This window comes from Nomascus leucogenys, chromosome 25, assembly GCF_006542625.1.
Source record: "Nomascus leucogenys isolate Asia chromosome 25, Asia_NLE_v1, whole genome shotgun sequence".
Lineage (NCBI taxonomy): Eukaryota > Metazoa > Chordata > Mammalia > Primates > Hylobatidae > Nomascus > Nomascus leucogenys.
Window position 1 is genome coordinate 19,567,230 of NC_044405.1, and position 6,730 is coordinate 19,573,959.

Below are 6,730 nucleotides of genomic sequence, written 5' to 3' on the forward strand. Positions count from 1 at the left end.
CTATTCCAAAACTTTAGCTCATATTTGCCAAGAAAACAGAATGCGAATGTGAAGCCGTGTTTGTGCTTGAGGCAGTAAGAAGCAGAAGGAGACCAAAAAGTCATCTTACTATTAAGCAAAACTTTGAATCAGCATTTAAATTAGATATGCTTTAACGGCTGATGTTATTTGAAAGCTAAATAGCCAATGTCAAAAATAGAGTTCCCTTTCTTTCCAAAGTGCAGACGGGGTCCAGAAAGGGGCAAAAATAACCACATGCCTTTCTTGGACTCCTGACTCTCACCACCCAAAGGGTTTTCTTGTGTAGGAACCAACAATTCCTTGGATGGAAACACTGGATAGGCTAGTCATTATTTTGAGATTGAAGGGACTGCAGATTCTTGGCAGACTTCTGTTGTTTTTCTAGAGTTGTAGGCAAGTAGTTGGACAAAAAGCAAGAAGCTGATCGATGTTGCTGGCTTTGGATTCTTTGTGAACAAATGAGACAAGGTGAGTAGCTGCCCTGCTCAACTCCCTCTTCGTTTTGGTGTGGGGGGCTGGGGAGGGAAAGGTTCTGATGACTGCAATCCTGGTGTCGGATCTTGGTCTGTTGGAAAACAACGGGCTCGCCGGCCCCTGTAGGAAGGCCTAGGCAATGTCTGCATGCTGCCTGTGCAGCCCATGGAGGGGTTAGAAATAGTAGGATTGCTTGTAGAGAGAGAACAATCACTCAATTGTCAGATTTTTTTTCACTTTTCATCCACACGCTGGGTGGCTTTGCAGCACAGTCGGAGATACTGTGTTGAGGAGCCTTTGCTCATGGCAATGTTTCTCTGTTCACTTTCTGCTGCTTCTGCATTGGAAAATTCCATCCTTTAACACTGGGATTATATGTCACCGTTGCTGAAATCATAGACAGAGTCCACTTAATTTGCTGCGAGCATGAGAAATAGCCACAGAATGGGAGAAGCATAGCATTCCCTTGTATAAAGAGAGGATTGAATAAGGTCAGTGAACCAGAGACAGCAGGTCACAAACCCTCAGAGGGTCATGAAAATGTTCCCGGGTTTCCTGTCTTTAGGAGCAAAACGGATGCCTGTTTAAATTTTTTAAAAAAGTATTGAAGATTAGCCATGATAGTTGTTTGAGCTGGGTGAGATATCTGAGGGCTCATTATACTAGTTTCTGTACTTTTGTACATTTTTGAAAATTTCAAATGATAAAACATTTTTTAGGAAATATTTAAATACCTCCCTGCTTCATCTCAGAACGATTCCAGAGCCCCTGAGTGGGTCCCATGTATGCATGCGTGGCAGTAGGGGCTGCTCAACTGAGCGTGCTCGTGATTTGGCCTCAGTCAATTTCACTGTGTGCTGAGCCCCCAAAGATGCTAACCCCGATGCGGTTTCAAATGGCCTTTATTCTTAGCCATATGTTCTTTGGCCCATATCCTGAATGGATCATTTGTTAAAGGCTAGAAGCATTAGCAACACAGATGTTGAAATTCATGTTAATAATTCAGTAAATTGCCTCATGATAATCTTCACTTTATCTGAAGATGGCCTTTGTCTCGTCAAAGTCTGCCCCTGGACCTCAGAAACCCAGTGTTACAGAAAGAAAAGACAGGGACAGTTATGTCTAATTTTGGTTTTCATTTATAGAGAACAAATGGTTGTAAAGAAGTGATTACAAATAGCAGCTAGCTGATATTTTAAGCACAAAATATAAGAATTTCAGACATGAGGTCATGAAAGCAATTTTTGATGCCCCAATTCCTGGTTAATTTCAATTTTTATTTTAGTCTGAGCACCCAACAGCTGACACAAAATAACTCTTTTATTGACTTCCTCCTTGTATCTGGTGGCCCCGAAACGGTTATCATAAAATTTATTGTGTAGTCACTGTTTTCTAGCTCTTGTGGACACAGAAATGGTAGAAGGTTCTAGAAATGAGGCATGTAGGTACATTGTAAGGTTTATGGGTTTTAACCACACACTCCTGAAACTTGATGTTAATCTTCACATTTGATTAAAATTTTAAATATATTGATATTAAAGATTATAGCTAACATGAAATTTATGTTGATGAAATAGAAAATATTTTGACTATGAGTTTCTACTTTTGCATACACACTATATTGGACATCTTCTGTGTGTATCTCTCACCTTCTGACCCATCTTCCACACCAGCCATTGCTGGAGCAGCCAGCTGTGCGCAGGTGTAACCAGAAGGTGCCTTGTTTCAGCTGCACTGTGTGTCTCTGTTTCTGCCCTGGGCCTCTCTGATACAGTGTCCTGGTATTGAGGCTTGTGCAACCTAGAAATGTAAGGGAGTCAACACTACTTGGCCAAAAGGGGGTGGGAGTCTATAAATTAGTACTCCCTTTTTTCTTCCCCTAGGCTGCAAATTCAGAGGATCCTCCCAGAAGATAAGATGGATCAGGTCACCACCTTCTTTCTCTTCTTCCCTGCTTCACACCCTCAGACCCCGACTCTTGTCCGCTGAGATCACTCTCCAAACCAATCTTCCTTTACAAAGCCCTTGTTGCAGGCTATGCCTTCTGAGGGGAACCCAGGCCAAGACACTAAAATGACACACCAACATGAAGACATGAACACAAACGGCAAAGGGATTTGTTGGATTGCATATCTCTGTGAATGGGACTCAAGAGAAGTTTGGGAAATGCTGGACCAGATGACCCTTGCAATCATGGTGCACAGAATTAAAACCGTCAAGGTCCCCATCCATCTCTGCGATGGATGGGAATCTGAGGCTTCCACAAGATGCCCAAGGCTTGTTAAACCCGTGGAATGTCTTTGGATATGTGTGACATCAACAAAAAGCAGCAAACAAAACAAGATCTTTTCACAAACATTCAGAAATCCCTAAATCTTGTGAGTTGTCATACCATTTGTAGATTTAATTATAAAATGGCACATGATGCTGACCTATTCCAAGGCAATTGTTCATCTCATGCTAGGGTGTAATCTCTGCCTACAGCTTAAGGCAGAAGAGACCAAGGAGGGCTGTTTACTCCGTCATGATCTATCCCAGGGGAGGGTGGGTTTTGGACCAGTTAGGTTATGTGGCTGGCTGCTGAGGATTCTGAACATCTAGTTACCTCCCTGTACCTCTGTCCCATATACTCTAGGCCAGTGGCTCTTCCCTGGATTGGGCCATCTTTTTCTGAAGGCAAATTTTCCACTAGGAGGAAGGTTAGAAATGCCAGTTCTTGAGTTGCGCCCCAGATCTTTGGCAATCTGTTGCGATGTATCTTCCAGGCGACTCTGATGCTGGCTGAAGTTGGAGAACCATTGCCCTTGGCCTGTTCCTGCTCATCCTGGCTTGCAGGCTTTGGAGCCCTTCGCTGTTGATTGATTTACACTCCTGTCCACAGAATGGGCTCAGGAAACAAAAGATTACTTGATTAGCTGAGAGGTGAGAAAAAAGGGGCTGGAACTGTGTAGGCAGCCACGCAGCTTACAAATAGATTATGTTCTGGACTTTGGAAGTCAGCTGTTTGGAATAGAAGCTGTTTTCTTAGGAATGGTAGATAGCTTTTTATGCCAGCACATAAAGGCGTATTTAATTCCAAACTTGGCTGAAATACTGCTGCGTCACAATGAAAATGAGCAGATCCCAGTGCTCCTGGAGTATTAGGACCTAATCAAAGCAGAACAGAACAATAAATGAAACACGGAGATGGTATTTTATGTATGTTAATATTGCTGGTCAAAGGAAAAGATTGATTTGGAGACGAATTAAGAGGTAAATTGGGATATGTCAAGATTCATAAGGAGTTTCTGGCCTTTCTCTAGAATATGATGATACTCATTCATTTAGGCAGACTTTCCTTAACTGTGGTTCTGGACTGTTACCTTTCTTTTTTCTGAAGGCAAATTTCCCACTAGGAGGGAGGTAAAGAATTCTGAGACCAACTGAAAAGGGCTGAAAAGGAGAACAGAAGGAGTAGTGGAATTAGAGAGAATGCAGTTGTATTTATTAATTAATACGAGCATCAGCGGAGACAAAACTAACATGAGTTGTGAGCCATGAGAGGTGGATGGGCACAGACCGACGTTAGGATTCTCCTCTGTACTTGGCAAGACAGGAAAGACAGCAGACCTGTGTGGAGCGTGTGGGCTGGGAGCTGCTGTTTGGAAACCTTCCCTCCCACTGTATTTGCCTGCCCTTGTCCCTTACACAGTTCCATTTCATGTCACCCGACTCCTTTCCTTTCCCTGGTTACTGATAGGGCACAAGAAGATGAGCTGGACCAACTCTCTTTTTCTTCCTAGAGATTTGAACTAAGAAACAACCAGATACATTTCAGTCCGTGATGGGAAGAGGTTTGCGGCTGGCCGTGAGCACTTCACACATTCACAGATCACGCACTTCTAGTTAGCTTTCTTGTGATGGCAAAAATACTTTCTTTTTGTTTTCATGATGCATTTATTAACCATTCTATTTCTGTATCATACAAATGATCAGAGCTGACAGTTGAATGGCTGGGTTTGGAGAAGTGTGGTAGCCCTAATGGAATTAATTAATTGAATAATATTGCCTGACAAATGGCTCCATTACACCAAAGACGGCTTGAGACTTAATTACTGATGTCATTTATCTCTCTATTTGCACCCCAACAATAAGTGACTCATTTCTCATTAATATTGGGTCATCTTCCAAAAGGAAGAAAAGAGGCCAAAATATCAGGCGGGTGGGTGGGGGGTGAAGCAATGTCTTTGTTCCCTATCTCATTATTTTGATAAATCATAACAGACTCCGTTAATTAGGTGGGCAGGCTTAACTGGCTGACTCCTGTCCAACAATTACCTCAGAAAGGAGCACCACTGGGAACACGTCCTTCCCTTGGGACGACATGAAAGGAAGTCTCTAACAAAAAAGGGGATCGTTCCCTTGGCCACGCTGGGGGCATCACAGTTGTCAAGACACATTTCTAGACACAAGGGCTGGAGCTGTCTCAGGGACGTCGCCTGTGCATGATGGTGATGTCTGTGGGTCTGATGCTGCCTTCCTAATCCAGGGTTGAGCTAATGGTTCTCAGTGCCTTTGAGTCCCCCTGGGAAATGAGAACCTAATTAAGCAGGGGAACAGGTGTAAAGAGAACCTGATTTGATCTGGCCACATTAATTGCTGAGATTGGGCTTGCATTTAGCTGGAGACAGTGAATTAACTACAGCCGGAATACAGCTAATCCCTTGGTTTCGCTGCGACTGTGTATAAAACACACTGGACCTGCTGGGGAACACAAACAAAGAGGGATTTGCAGTGAAGGTAAAACCGCATCCTTGCATGGGAAGGGCTGAGAAATGAGCTTAGCCACAGAGGGTGGCCATGTGGCCCAGACTGGGCGGCTCATTTTCCCTACAAAATTATCAATAGCACTCTCTTTTATTCTCAAAAAATGTTCCAGTTTAGGCAATAAATTAAATGGTTACTTTATTTCAATGAGAATTTTAAGTTGGTTTAAAATATTTTTTTCTTTACTGGAGGAGTGGTATTATAGGTTGAGGAGTTACAGGTTGAATTTTGTCCCCCTCAACAAAAATGTTGAAGTCTTGAACCCCAGTATCTCTGAATGTGACGTTATTTGGAACTGGGGTCTTTGCAGATGATCCAGTTAAGATGAGGCCATTAGGGTGATCCCTAATCCAGGATGACTGGTGGCTTTTAAAAGGGGGGAATTTTGGACACAGTCGCAGGGAGAGCCCCATATGAAGGTGAAGGCAGAGTCTGGGGCAATGTTTCTATAAGCCTGAGGATTGCCAGCGACCCCCAGAAGTTAAGGGAGGGGCCTGGAACAGATTCTCCCCCAGAGCCCTCAGAACAAACCCTGCCAACATCTTGATCTCAGACTTCTGGCCTCCAGAACTGTTCAGCAATAAACGTCTGTTGTTTAAGCCACCCTGCCTTTGGCACTTTGTCACAGCGGCCCTAGCAAACTAACTCACGTGAGCACTAGTCTCGAAGCATCTGATAAGACTCTAATGACTCATGGTTTGTACAGTTCACAGAACTGAGCCGTCTTGATGGCGAGGGCTGGTTGCAGGGTTAGGGAGCAGAGCTGCTTAGAGGGCCAGTACCAATTTCCCACCTCCTCAGTGCCAAGCTCTGGGAAGAGGGTGACAGAGATGGCCCTGGTTCCTGGCCTCAAGGGGCCAGCAGTCCGGTGGGCAGGCAGCCTGTGCAGGTGACCTTGTACTTCATTAGCTAAACATGAGTATGTATCTATGTACACACACCTGGAAGGGAGGGAAGCTCAATATGGGTTGGGGGCAGGCCTCCCAAGCTGGGCTGAAAAGAAGCAGCCTTCCCAGGATAGGACATCTCAGCTGAGACCTGAGAAGAAAGGGCTACCTGGATTTTCTTTTATTTTATTGTCTTAGTTTTGAGACAGGATCTCATTCTGTTGCCCAGAGGCTAGAGTGCAATGATGCGGTCACGACTCACTGTAGCCTTGACCTCCATAGGCTCAAGCGATCCTCCTATCTCAGCCTCCCAGGTAGCTGGAACCACAGGCACACACCACTGTGCCCAGCTAGTTTTTGTATTTTTTGTAGAGACGGGGTTTCGCCATGTTGCCCAGGCTGGTCTCAAACTCCTGGGCTCGAGGGATCCACCCACCTCCGCCTCCCAAAAGTGCTGAGATTATAGGTGTGAGGCACGATGCTGGGCTGCTACCTGGATTTTAAAAAGGCAGGAGAAACGGAGAACAAATGCGAAGTTCTGA

General features: G+C 44.4%; 1 long non-coding RNA gene across 1 annotated transcript; it reads left to right on the top strand.

The window, feature by feature from the left end:
* The first annotated feature begins 372 nt into the window (after positions 1-372).
* LOC100589159 lies at positions 373-2,926 on the top strand. Its single transcript, XR_001114597.1, has 2 exons — positions 373-489; positions 2,379-2,926. It is a non-coding gene; the product is annotated as an uncharacterized LOC100589159 (long non-coding RNA).
* Positions 2,927-6,730: the final 3,804 nt, after the last annotated feature.